The sequence below is a fragment of the Procambarus clarkii genome, chromosome 23, assembly GCF_040958095.1.
Source record: "Procambarus clarkii isolate CNS0578487 chromosome 23, FALCON_Pclarkii_2.0, whole genome shotgun sequence".
In the NCBI taxonomy this organism is placed as follows: Eukaryota; Metazoa; Arthropoda; class Malacostraca; order Decapoda; family Cambaridae; genus Procambarus; species Procambarus clarkii.
The window spans coordinates 28577031-28591711 of NC_091172.1; the positions used below are offsets into that span (position 1 = coordinate 28577031).

Sequence of the window (14681 nt, forward strand, 5' to 3'; positions counted from 1 at the left end):
GTGGTGGGAAAGGGACGGAGGTTACAGTGACTTAACATGACCAAGTCTTCCATGATGATAAGAGACACGGGGTCATAAACAGCTTAATTACACACTAGCCTTGATGAGCAATGAACTCTTTGTGAGTGGTGGAACCAAGCGACCAATCAACAGCCGCTATCCACGAACCATTCACCTGTAAATCGCCTTGAGAATGAGTCCAGGACGGACCGAAACGTTGTCGTCGTCGTCCCTTCACTTTCTAGTGTGTGGTCTGGTCAACATACTTCAGCCACGTTATTGTGACTCCTCGCCTGCTAATTCACCTTGAACCACAATCACCCACGCCGGCAGCTGTACGCCACGTCGGCAGCTGTACGCCACGTCGGCAGCTGTACGTCACGTCGGCAGCTGTACGCCATGTCGGCGTCTGACGTGTTCCACAGCCAATCGCAGCTCGTCCTCCTCTTACGGACGTACAAAAGACAAAATGAATTACCTCCAAAAAGTACCAAAAATCCCAGGAACGTCTATCAGGGAGGGAGGAGGAAATGGTATGTATCTGTGTACGAATTGTCTTGTTGATTGAACAACCTGTACGATCATAAACTCCCCCCCCACTTCCATTCCCTTATTACACTTGGATACAAGGGATGGAAGACTGAACAAAGGGGAGCTGGAGAGAGAGGGGAAAAATAGAATGGGGGGATGTAGAGGTGGGAGAAAGAAAGGGAGATAAGAGAGAATGGAAAGTAGAGAGGAGGACAGGATGAGAGATAGGGGAGAAGGAGAGGAAGAGAAAGGAGGGGAGGCAGAGAGGAGGTGGTAGAGAGAGGGGGGGGGGCGGAAACGACAAGCGCTTATAATCCCTCTTCGGTAGCGAGACGAGGCCACAAATGACACATTAACCAGACTATTGTTTCTGGCATCTCGACCGTGGACACCTACTTCTCACCCGGCCGTGTCTGGGCCCAGCGTGTGGCTGTGTCTACGGCTCTCATGGTATGGACTCGGTACCAATAATGTCCAATGATATCACAAATACCGGTCGGCCGAGCGGACTGCACGCGGGGCTTGTGATCCTGTGGTCCTGGGTTCGATCCCAGGCGCCGGCGAGAAACAATGGGCAGAGTTTCTTTCACCCTATTGTTACTGTTACCTAGCAGTAAAATAGGTGCCTGGGTGTTAGTCAGCTGTCACGGGCTGCTTCCTGGGCGTGGAGGCCTGGTCGAGGACCGGGCCGCGGGGACACTAAAAGCCCCGAAATCATCTCAAGATAACCTCAAGATAACCTGATATTTCAACTAAAAAATAGCGTAGCTGTGAGAAGTGTGTGGCCCCCTTAACAAGATTGATTGATGAAGATTAAGCCATCCAAAAGGTGGCACGGGCATGAATAGCCCGTAAGTGGTGGCCCTTTTGAGCCATTACCAGTATCAATAGATGATACTGGAGATCTGTGGAGGTGCGACTGCACCCTGCGTGACGGGAGATGTCTCCCGTGCCCTTAACAAGCATCATAGTTATCTTGAGATGTTTCTTGAGGTTATCTTGAGATGATTTCGGGGCTTTAGTGTCCCCGCGGCCCGGTCCTCGACCAGGCCTCCACCCCCAGGAAGCAGCCCGTGACAGCTGACTAACTCCCAGGTACCTATTTTACTGCTAGGTAACAGGGGCATAGGGTGAAACTCTGCCCATTGTTTCTCGCCGGCGCCTGGGATCGAACCCAGGACCACAGGATCACAAGCCCAGCGTGCTGTCCGCTCGGCCGACCGGCTCCCTCGACAAATACGTCACGGAACACTGACCAATCGTTAAGCGCAGTTTCTACGATGATAAACAATGATCGGGGGGGGGGGTTTACTTATCACGCTAAGGTCAATTATTAAGCGTAATATAACTCTTATCACGAGGCCTATTTCTAGCGGCGACTCTGATAAGATTTCTAACCAGTAAGGCGCGTCCCGCTCATCAAGACTTAATGGTCTAATAGGAAGCAAAGATCTATTTACTCCAATATGGCCAACCACTTCGATTGAAGGGTAGAATGACTATCTGGCTTCTTACCGGTCGGTGTCAATCCCAACGCGGCCAAGTGATTGGGCACCATTCTTTCCCTTCGTCTTATCCCAAATCCTTATCTCCCTCATCCCTTCCAAGTGCTAAATTGTCGTGACGGCTTTAGCGCTTTCTCCCGATAATTGCCTTACCTTTAATAATTTCAGTAATCATGGGGCCAGATTCACGAAGCAGTTGCGCAAGTACTTACGAACCTGCACACCTTTCCTCAATCTCTGACGGCTTTGGTTACATTTATTAAACAGTTTACAAGCATGAAAAACTTGCCAATCAACTGTTGTTATTGTTATAAACAGCCTCCCGGTGTTTCGAAGCTCATTAACTGTTTAATAATTGTAAACAAAGCCGCCAAAGATTGAGGAAAGATGTAAAGGTTCGTAAGTGCTTGCGTAACTGCTTCTTGAATCTGGCCCCATGTTCGTAAATTGAATACTTAATCCTCTCTATAGTGTGCTTACCTACCTCAGGAGGCATCAACAGTCAAGCGGATCACTGAAGCAGTTACCGAACAGCGCTGATTTACAACCCAATTAAGATTACAGGTGAAATTACCGCTGAGATTACCACTGAGATTACCAGGGGTAATCTCAGGGGGGGGGGGAGAGGCACTATTATGCCCGATCTCTTAAAATAGGACCAACCCCCTAACAAGCCTATGTTCGTCCCGTGCCCAAAACCATTCACCTTACAAAATTGAGTGAGACTGGCCGCAAGCGTCTGGTCTTCATCCAACCTTGGCCATTCTTCCGAATCAAAAAATAACACGATAGCCACTTACTGAGCATAGTTCGTTTGTTTACGGCCGACGACCAATCAGTATAGAAAAGGGCCACTCATCAAGCATAATTCCTCAGCTTCTTTCAGGGTTGGGCACCATTCCTTCCCCCCGTCCCATCCCAAATCCTTATCGTGATATAGCCATTACGGCTATATAGCCGTAATGGCTTGGCGCTTTCCCCCCTGAAAATTCCTTCCTTCTTTCAGCTTCTTTCACCGTCCGCTGACCACAGCAGATGGCCCATGATAGTCGACCAGCTGCTGGAACACTCTACACACCACGTACACTTCACTGTACGTGGTGTGTACATGTACAGTGACATGTTGACACCATGTCACTGTACATGGGGAATCTACCCACATCCTCCCCCACACAAATGGAATGCATTAGGAAGTGATGTGGTGGAGGCTGACAGCGGGTTTTCTTCCTATTGGGGAGTGTTGTACATGCTGCTATGGCGGTGTGTCCACTCACAAGATGAGTGGCACTGCCCAATAAACTCGCCCCTCGGGGCAAAATTTAAATTTACAATTTCCATACACAGTTTCAAGTGTAGATATGATAGAGCCCAGTAGGCTCAGGAACCTGTACACCAGTTGATTGACAGTTGAGAGGCGGGACCAAAGAGCCAGAGCTCAACCCCCGCAAGCACAAATAGGTGAGTACACGTCCGTTCAGGTAACCTAAGCCTCAGGCCTAGACATTACTACTTCACTGTTGTGGTTCCCTGAACCGTTGAACATTATGGTGGTTCCCTGAACCGTTGAACATTATGGTGGTTCCCTGAACCGTTGAACATTATGGTGGTTCCCTGAACCGTTGAACATTATGGTGGTTCCCTGAACCGTTGAACATTATGGTGGTTCCCTGAACCGTTGAACATTATGGTGTGTGACAGATTATTTATTATTAACATCTTTATTGACAAAATTAATTACAATTTTGCCTAATCTGAGGATTTTGAGGAATAGTCCCGGGGGAGCAGCATAGGCTACAGGTCTCCATGGGTCAATGAATGCTGGAGATAACACGAGAGTGAGTCAATGAACGCTGGAGATAACGTGAGAGTGAGTCAATGAACGCTGGAGATAACACGAGAGTGAGTCAATGAACGCTGGAGATAACACGAGAGTGAGTCAATGAACGCTGGAGATAACGTGAGAGTGAGTCACCCAACCCATCCTCCCTCCCACTCCTCACTAAATATTTAAAAACGTCCTTGCCGCCCACACCCTATCCCACCAAGGCTAGTGCCCTCCTTACCCACATCCTGCCCTATCCACACCCCCTCTTGGTGACCCCAACACACCCCACCAACACACACTCGACCCCCCCTTGGTGACCCCAACACACACCCCACCAACACACACACTCGACCCCCCCTGGTGACCCCAACACCCCCCACCAACACACACACTCGACCCCCCCTGGTGACCCCAACACCCCCCACCAACACACACACTCGACCCCCCCTGGTGACCCCAACACACCCCTCCACCAACACACACACTCGACCCCCCCTTGGTGACCCCAACACACCCCACCAACACACACACTCGACCCCCCCTGGTGACCCCCCCCCCCCACCAACACACTCGGGAGTTGCTTCTCTCCCAAACATTTAATCTGTTCAACAACAGACATCCTGTAATCAAAATTTCCAGCATTTAACAAAATAAATGCCAGCGTTTATCACCAATTTCCCCAGTATTTATATCCAACTTTCACAATTTATCAGCATTGCAAAAAATGATGAGAAATTTGTAATAACATTATCCATCATTTATCCCCAAATTTTCAATATTTTTTTACCAATTTCTCAAACATTTATTTACAATTTTCCAGTATTCATAAATTGAGTTAACTGTCTTCAGAGGGTTTGATCTGAGGTACAGATCACCTTATGGTCGTTAAGGAGGCCTCTGGTCTTGTTACCAGGGTCGTGGGGTGCCTTGGTGGGTCGTGGGGTGCCTTGGTGGGTCGTGGGGTACCTTGGTGGGTCGTGAGTACCTTGGTGAGTCGTGGGTACCTTGGTGAGTCGTGGGTACCTTGAGTCGTGGGGTACCTTGAGTCGTGGGTACCTTGAGTCGTGGGTACCTTGAGTCGTGGGTACCTTGAGTCGTGGGGTACCTTGAGTCGTGGGTACCTTGAGTCGTGGGTACCTTGAGTCGTGGGTGCGTCAGGGAGTAATGGGCACGTTTGCCACTCCTTGAGTACCGTTACACGCGGGCAGCGCTGAACAAGGTGATTATCCCTGGTTCGCTGTAAGACATCACGGAAAAATGCCGTCGAATGAGAAAGTATCTCGCGGTGATGGCTCCACAACGGGGCTGCATTGTCTAGGACTGCTCTCACGTAGGTGTACGGTATTCTCAATGATAACTTTTAGAGGATCCGGAAAGCGGTTCGCCAGTTTAGCATAGAATAATTCCCGCCATTGGAGGGGACAGGACGCCAGCGTCTTGGCCCGCTCGTAAGGCAAACTACTGTACCCTTTTCTCTTCCTCGGGGATGCAGCTAACGACAGTTGCTTCCCAATGGAGCCAATTTATCACTAGGTGAACAGAGGAATTAGGTGAAAGAATACGTGGCCAATCATTTTATGTCCTCCGCCTGGGATCAAACCCAGGATTGGGAGTTGTTGTTGTTTCAGATATAGCTACTCAGAACGGAGTGTCCATGTAGCACGGGCTATGGTGAGCCCGTAAACTTGGGAGTGGAAAACTGTCCTATCTGTATAACCCTCAGAAGGTCAGGTGTCGACTCCTCCCTGGATGTCTAGCCTCCCCTCCCTCCCAGATAACAAATTCACAAAAGAAAAATAATGATTTGGTTGAACAAATCCACAAGGGCCGTGATGAAGGTTCGAACCTACGTCCGAGAGCATCCCAGATGCGCCCAGACGTGATTTCTGTGTGTAATGAAGTAAGGGCGAAGAGGTAGAACAGCTTATTGACAGAGCCCGGGTGCATGGGGGGGGGGGGGGAATGGTGTAAAACCCTGGTTTGTGTCTCGGAGAGGCTGCAGGATCCGTGTGAGGGGCAGATGAACTCCCGGTTGCAATTTTTTGACTGTGTCGTAGCTCAGTTGATTAAGGCGCGTCTGGGATCCTCCCGGACGTAGGTTCGAACCCTCATCACGACCCTTGTGGATTTGTTCGTAAAGATGTACAGGTGCGGTAAGGTACTTGCAGAAATACGTGATGAATCCTGGGTTTGAACTGCATTAATTAAAGTAATGGATAGTCTATGTACTTTGCCTCAGGGTAATCAATATCAGGCGAGTCATAAACGACAGCTTAACTAGTGCCCCCCCGCGGTATTTTCTCTTAACACACACCAAGACTGGCTCGGCTGCTTCACTTCAGCGGTCGTGCTGTAGTGCCTGGGCCCCGGCGCCGAACGCACTAGACATCAATATGCACGACATAAATCGATGCGAAGATTAAAATCAAATGCGCACACACACACGCACACACACACACACACACACACACACACACACACACACACACACACACACACACACACACACACACACACACACACACCTGTTGATTGACGGTTGAGAGGCGGGACCAAAGAGCCAGAGCTCAACCCCCGCAAACACAACTAGGTGAGTACAACTAGGTGAGTACACACACAGGGGGGCCTCGTAGCCTGGTGGATAGCGCGCAGGACTCGTAATTCTGTGGCTCGGGTTCGATTCCCGCACGAGGCAGAAACAAATGGGCAAAGTTTCTTTCACCCTAAGTACCCCTGTTACCTAGCAGTAAATAGGTACCTGGGAGTTAGTCAGCTGTCACGGGCTGCTTCCTGGGGTGTGTGTGTGTGGTGTGGGGAAAAAAAAAAAGTAGTTAGTAAACAGTTGATTGACAGTTGAGAGGCGGGCCGAAAGAGCAAAGCTCAACCCCCGCAAAAACACAACTAGTAAACACAGCGTGAAAAAGTTCAGAGGTATGCCACTAGACTAGTCCCAGAACTAAGAGGCATGAGTTACGAGGAAAGGCTGCGGGAAATGCACCTCACGACACTGCAAGACAGAAGAGTAAGGGGAGACATCATCATTACCTACAAAATTCTCAGAGGAATTAACAGGGTAGACAAAGATAAACTGTTTAACACTGGTGGTACGCGAACAATGGGACACAGGTGGAAACTGAGTACCCAAATGAGCCACAGGGACGTTAGAAAGAACTTTTTCAGTGTCAGAGTAGTTAACGGATGGAATGCATTAGGCAGTGATGTGGTGGAGGCTGACTCCATACACAGTTTCAAATGTAGATATGATAGAGCCCAATAGGCTCAGGAATCTGTACACCAGTTGATTGACAGTTGGGAGGCGGGACCAAAGAGCCAGAGCTCAACCCCCGCAAGCACAACTAGGTGAGTACACACATGTTGGCAGTTGACGAGGACAGCAGTACACCCACAGGGAACTAGACCAAGAATGTGACCACAGGAACACACCCACAGGGAGCCTCCACAACTACCAAGAATGTGACCACAGAAGTGCACCGACAGAAGGCTGTGGATGTTTACTGGATCACAGCGTACCTTCTCCCCACTCTTCAAGACCTAACGAGATGGTTCACAATCCCAAAGGCACACTGACGTTGCTGTCACATTACACGCTGTGCAAAAGGCATCACCTTTACGTTTTCCCCTAGCACTAAACTATCAGTTTAACGCGTCACCGAGTCCTTTGTGATGCTTGGCTGACCACACAGGTAAGTTGAGGTTGGCGTAACGCGAGGCTGGGGTAACGCCAAGTTGGCGTAACACGAGGCAGACGTATCACCAGCGTAGTCCCGTGGTGTTTGCTGGAGGGACTGATGCAAAATGGTGCAGTCTTGGACAAGAGAGAAGTCACTGAGAGGCGGACCTACTCGGTGAACGCGTGAGAGTCCACAGCCAGCTACCGCAGACCGCAGCCTCTCAATCACAGACACAATCACAGACACCTAATCACAGACAACAAGGTAAACGGGCCGCAGAGTTCCTCGCCTGGTCACCCAGTTGACGAAGCCTTAATTGCTGCTGAGTAGAGAGCAGCTTGTATCAACACTATGGCCAAAAATTCAGTTGAGAATGATAGTTTCGTCCAAACACCAGACCTGAGAGCACGAATCCATGACCTTGACCAATCGGTAGGGTACCTTTAACCTTTCTAGCAGTGCCACGGGTAGGCAGACGACCACTTGTGCTTCGAAATAGTACCATACAAACCATCCCCGTAACTATCGGTTAGGACGCGTGGCCACCTCACTCCGTAGGCTTAGAGCCACGTGATGTATGTAGCGATTTAGACCTGGGGCCAAGTACCGGAACCCGTTGGGTTAATCAACGACAGGTGTGTATATATATATATATATATATATATATATATATATATATATATATATATATATATATATATATATATATATATATATATATATATAAGCACCAATATAGAAGCATCAAGAAATATGGGCCAATAGGCCCTTAGCAGTTACTTCCATTCTTCCCTTTAGTACATTATATATATATATATATATATATATATATATATATATATATATATATATATACGTTATATTATATAAATTATAATTAATAAAGGTTATAATAATTTACGGGCTTGAATAGCCCGTATTGGGAGGATAGGCTACAGTGAACAAATCCTCAGGGATATCAACTCGTGTAGGATGAACTATCCCAGAACCTGCTGCACAGTGATTATATATATATATATATATATATATTATATATATATATATGACAATGTCAGACCACGGAGGAAAAATGAAACAGGAATTTCCTTAAGTACTTTCGAATATTAAATACATCTTCAGAAGGAGATATTTAATATACGAAAGTACTTAAGGAAATTCCTGTTTCATTTTTCCTCCGTGGTCTGACATTGTCACATTCTTAATCACGTGTTTATTTTCGTGATATACACACACACACATATATATATATATATATATATATATATATATATATATATATATATATATATATATATATATATATATATATATATAAACTCGACCAAGATTATGGTAAAGTAGTAGAGATGAATGGAAAATATATTGATGTTTCTGTTATGATTATGATAACATGTGCTAATGAGAAATGTAAATTATAACTATGTTAACACAATTTATTAATTATTGAACTGAAATCTAGACTTGTGCAATTTTGTACCTAGTCCCCATATTCTAAATAATAATAATTATAATATCCACGATTCCTTCCCGGAATCTGAGAAGATCAAAAGAGATTCACAACCTTTAACCTTTAGTTGTAATCACCTTATAGCAACTTTTAAAAATGTTAAATAAAGCTACCAAAATATAAAAAGATGAGGGGAGGTAGAACAAAAAAAAACATATGAACCTGCATTGGTGGAGACCTACTGTTTTTCCTGCCCTGTTTTCAGAGATTATGGCTCCATATTTCTGTGCACATTATGTATATATAATATATACTCACACACACATGGGGAACCTTAGCCTCGGAAAACAAAAATTCCCATCCATCAGCATAGGCTAGTTGTATATTCCCGGCCAACATTAATGTGTCATCAACTGTTAGCCTAATTACATCACGTATCTCTATGTATACCGGTTCAAGTATTCGGTTAAAGGTATGCATAACGTACCAATATCATGTAACTATCGCGTTAATCCAGTTCTTAAACTTAAAACGTTGTGTGTGTGTGTATCATAGGTTGACCGAAATATTTCAATGCGTGAACGAAGTGATCTATTCGATCCTGGACACACAAACGCGCGTGCAAAAACATACATAAATTCGCGTGAAGCGCCGCTGGAATTCACCTGTTTACTAATGGGTCAGGTTGTTTGTTGCTTTCAATGGTGGCCACGACCTGTCTGTCACCTGTTGCCTGACGCAGGTGACGCCGCCCCCTCCTCTTCCCCCCCTCGTACCTGTTACCTTAAGCAGGTGACGGCCCCCGTACCTGCTGTCTGACGCAGGTGACGGCTTCCGAAGCTTATTTCATACACGAAGCTGGCTTCAAATTCTTAACACGTTAAAACATTTCCTGCTCTACTGAAGTATATATACATCGTCACACTAAGCCACCGGAAGGGAGTCAAGTTCTATACAATTTGCATACGGCATTGTTGAGTACTTGCGTGAGAGACGTACCGCAAACGTTGGCCGCAATCACTATACGGTCCTCCTGTGTACACCAACCAAACCATCGCCCACTACAGGCTCATATTCCGATGAAAATCACACTATTAGAAGCACATCACTATTGACCAATCATCTCGCCAGAAGTCACAGTCCCACTGCGACCGTAATATATATATATGTTATCCACTGAAGACTTGTACTGTATACCACACCGCTGGAGAACTCGACACACACTACCACATGTAACACACACAACACAACACACAAAACACCACAGACCAACTATCGACTCTGCGGCCCCTCTCGTCAATCTCACAATTTTTCTGTCTCCCGCATCACTCACTTTTGACTGTCTTCATCGCCTCCCGGCAGGGTGTAACCACTTGTTGTGTTTACGAGGCTCCTCTCCAGGAGTTAGGAAGTGGAGGAGGAGGAGGAAGGAACGCGTGTCAGTACAAAACATTGGCGAGGGGTTGCCCTTACCTCGCCCACCCTCCCTCCTCCACACTACCTGTTCACCCGCTTACAGTTACCACCTCACTCACCATATCTCTCTCTCTCTCTCATTTCTCACACTCCACTCCTGCCTCGATGCATTATATAACCAGATATTTATATATATATATCAATGAAATATTCTTGCGAGATCAGAGGATTTCACTGTCGCGCAAAACCGCGTTAAAGGCTCTAGAATATTAGGTTTAATATGGCAGCCGGCACTCGGACCGTGGAGCCACATACATTGCAACTGGGCGAGCTCATAAACGTGTGGCATTCCTCAAGGTTCCCGCCTCATGCCCTCTCTCTTCACCTCCACCCACTGACCTTTCGTAAGCTTCATTTATCCACCGATAACTTATCATGCCCGCAAGAAACAGAACACACGTGCAATGCGCTTGAAATTTCAATGTCATATCCAGCGACATGGTAACTCGGCCGAGAGATGAACCACCAAATTTGTTATTTTTCACATTTCTTCGGTCGTTTTAAAGTTGGCAACTCGAATAACTGTAATAGTTCTCGTTTTCTTTAATAATCCGTCGAAAAAGTAACATAGACTCAACTTTTACTCAATGAATAGGAAATTCCCTAACTATAATCAGGTTGTTCATTGTGAATTATCTCAATGCCGGAAATGCTGCGCGTATTAGTGGCTTTAGGCATAGTACTTGCCTGACCTAGACATCCAACAGTCTTCTTATATCTTATTGTGTACGTATGTACTTTTGCCTAAATATACATTATTATCATTATTACTATTATTATTATAATTAACATATGCAACTAACTTAATTTAACAAGAGATGCGACACAATGCTATTCATACTAGCAATTACATGAAACCCTGGCGCTTTGTGACAGAAAACATGTAGTTTATAGTTCATGTACATATGTACAGTATGTATATAACTATACATAGGGGTAAACATACATAGTATTCATGACTCCTGCCTCGCATCCGAAGAGCTCGAGGGTCTTATTGCTTGTAAAGAATAATTCTACACTTTTCATATAACACCTGGTTATTACAGCTGGGACAGAAATGGTTGGGTACGTTTCCTTTCACCTAATGCCGCTGTTCACCCTAGCAGTAAATAGGTACGTGGGAGTTAGGGGACTGTTGTGGGATTGCATCCTGGGAAGGGTCAGTAGTTTCTTCTACCTTGGGGGAGGGGCTCGATACCAACCTGATATCCTAATATATTATGGAAGAGTAAGGGAGTAGAGGGGAAAGAGTCAGAGGTAATAATTAACCTTAACAGGAAGGGGTAAATGGTGTGAAGGGAAGGGGGGGAGGAGGTATGTGGTGCGGAAGGGGAGGGGAGGGGAGGGAGCATGAATAGCGGACAGTTTTGCACTAAACGATTGGAAGGCCATTACCCGACGTGATAATGGTCCACGACGGGTCGAAACATCGTCGCTTCTTCATTTTCTGACGTGTGGTTGGGTCGTCATTCGCGGTGATGTGTACCAGTGCTGTCCGTCCTCTCAATTCACTACTGTGTAAAAATTGCAACCGGTTTTACCTGACTAGAAGCGTACGAACCCTAAGCAACCCACTTCACCTATGGAGTCCGATGCGTATATATATATATAAAAAAGTCAATATTGCAGTGCTTTCATTTTTTTGCTAAATTCATTTTCAACAGACTGATCAATTCCGTAAAAAATGCGACATATTAGGTGGGATGACAGGTCGCCAAACGCTATTTAGCGTAGTTCTAAGTTCGTAAAAGACGCTATGTACAACGGCCATCGTAACTAGAATTATACGTTGAAACAGCTGTTAAAATCGTAGTACAATTATTAAATATAAACGCAACAGCCTCGTGAGTATAAAACACATATCACAGAACACGGCTGGATGGGCCGGGAGGAGCCACAGGCAGACACACTTGTAACAGCCTAAGCTACTCTATCCCTTTAAGATGTATTTTATTATCTCAATAAACATTGTGTGTACTGTATTGGATTTGTGAGCCGCCTTGAGGGACCTTAAATTGACGAGGGTAGAAATAGCCTAACCTTAATCTATCCCTTTTCAGATGTTCTTTATTATCTCAATAAACTTACTTGAACTTGAACCTGACTTGGTCCACACTCAGGCTATACATACCAACCGCTGACATAATCCGACAGCATGACCTTGAATCACTGGACACGTGTATACTGTAAACGACGTTTAATAGAAGGTTTATGATTGTATGCAAATGAGGGAGGGTAGCCATTACAGGTGCTCAAATGTGTTTGGTTTGGTGTTGATAGGCCTTAATAAACCTCCAGAGGGTGATAGGCCTTAATATTAATAAGCTTCCAGAGGATGATAGGCCTTAATAAGCCTCCAGAGAATGATAGGCCTTAATAAGCTTCCAGAGGATGATAGGCCTTAATAAGCCTCCAGAGGATGATAGGCCTTAATAAGCCTGCAGAGGTTGATAGGCTTTAATAAACCTCCAGAGGACGATAGACCTTTATAAACCTCCAGAGGTTGATAGGCCTTAATAAGCCTCCAGAGGATGATAGACCTTAATAAGCCTCCAGAGGATGATAGGCCTCACCCCCCACCACCAAACAAAATGAAGGGGGCTCCTGGCGGGCTGTTCAACACAAGATATTGAAACGGCGTGATTTCCATGAAGACTGACTAACACCCTTGCCATCATGCATCATACATTGACCTTCACCACGTCAATTGGAAGAGCTCAAAATTCAAGATGACTTCGTGACAGATTTTGTAAATTTGTTTAAAAACCATGAGTTGAAATAGGACAGTTTTTGTGTTAATGTACAGTAACAATAATAACAGAAAGAGTGCTAAGCCAGTATGACCATACAGTACTGGAAAGGGGATATAAGGACAAGGACCATCAGGGATCGAACGACAAACTTGCAAGATACAAGGCGGTCACTGTACCGACCAGTGTAAGAACAGGGACGGCTTTACAGTGAGTAAATAACACATTCGTGCATCTTGGGGTAAAATGTCATTCATAGGATAGGATAGTCCCCTATCCTAGGATAGGATAGACCCCTAGTCTATCCTATAAAATGTCATAGGATAGACCTCCGAGCCCGTGGACTCCCCAGGGCTGCGAGTTCTATCCCATTCAATAGCCTCAATAGTTTCTTAGACAATGATCATTTTCACAAAATATCCACATTGCTAACAGTGACTGTAAGTTCACTTCCTCCGACGTGCATCAAAACACAACCCTTGTGAGGCGGTGTTCACACATGGCGTCACAAAACACTCGTCTCAATGACCATTTTTCATTCGTTATCTTTGATTAGATTAAACGGACAAGGCTCTTTACCAGAAGGATTGAAGATTTTTTTTAGCCAGGCTGATTGTTAATACTATAAGGAAACAAATGTGTAACTTTAGTAACTGTGATTTAACTGCGCAGAATAAGTTGTTAAAACATTGGACATAAATTTACTAAAGCCTAGTAAATTTACGAGGCTTGAGTAAAACACTTTGCGGGCCAACCAAAGGCTTAGGGCCCGCGCACGAATATTCCTGCCCAAAAATGCTTATACATATAAATTGCAGCGCAGCAAACTTGTGTAATGTGCCATCCGTTATTCAGTGAGTAAGTGTATAGATGGAGGTCGTGAAGGAGGTTAAGGTATAAGCGAGTGTATGACAGGAATTGACTAAGTAACTTCAGTAATGAAGTACTTATAGCAGAGAATAAGCGTGATATATGAGGAAGAATTTAAGGTGTGTCTGTGTGTTGTTATCTGCGTCTGCAGGATCGAGCTCTTAGTTCTTGGACCCCGCCTTTCTAACCATCGGTTGTCTAATGTGTTAAGACCACCCAAAAAATTTGTCCATTATATCTACTACATCACTGTCTGTCTGTCTATCTGCCTTCTCTCTCTCTCTCTCTCTCTCTCTCTCTCTCTCTCTCTCTCTCTCTCTCTTTTTCCCCTCACACACATTCACATTCATTTCATTCAGAACCTTGCATAACACTTATGTCAGACCAATTCTGAAGTATGCAGCTTCAGCCTGGAGTCCATAAATAGTTAAACACAAGACAAAATTCGAGAAGATTCAGAGGAATGCCACAATACTAGTTTTAGGACAGAGGTATGAGCTACGAGGAAAGGCTACGTCTATCCAGCGGATGGACATAGCCTTTTCCGTCCATCCAGCGGATGGACGTAGCAGTGGAAAAGAATGA

General features: G+C 45.4%; 1 protein-coding gene across 1 annotated transcript in view; it reads right to left on the reverse strand.

Moving 5' to 3' along the window:
* LOC123764150 (big bang) overlaps positions 1–10510 on the reverse strand; it is a 549999-nt gene extending 539489 nt beyond the window's left edge. The window contains 1 exon segment of the mRNA XM_069330032.1: positions 10334–10510. The gene's annotated coding sequence lies outside the window, so the exon portion shown is untranslated.
* Positions 10511–14681: the final 4171 nt, after the last annotated feature.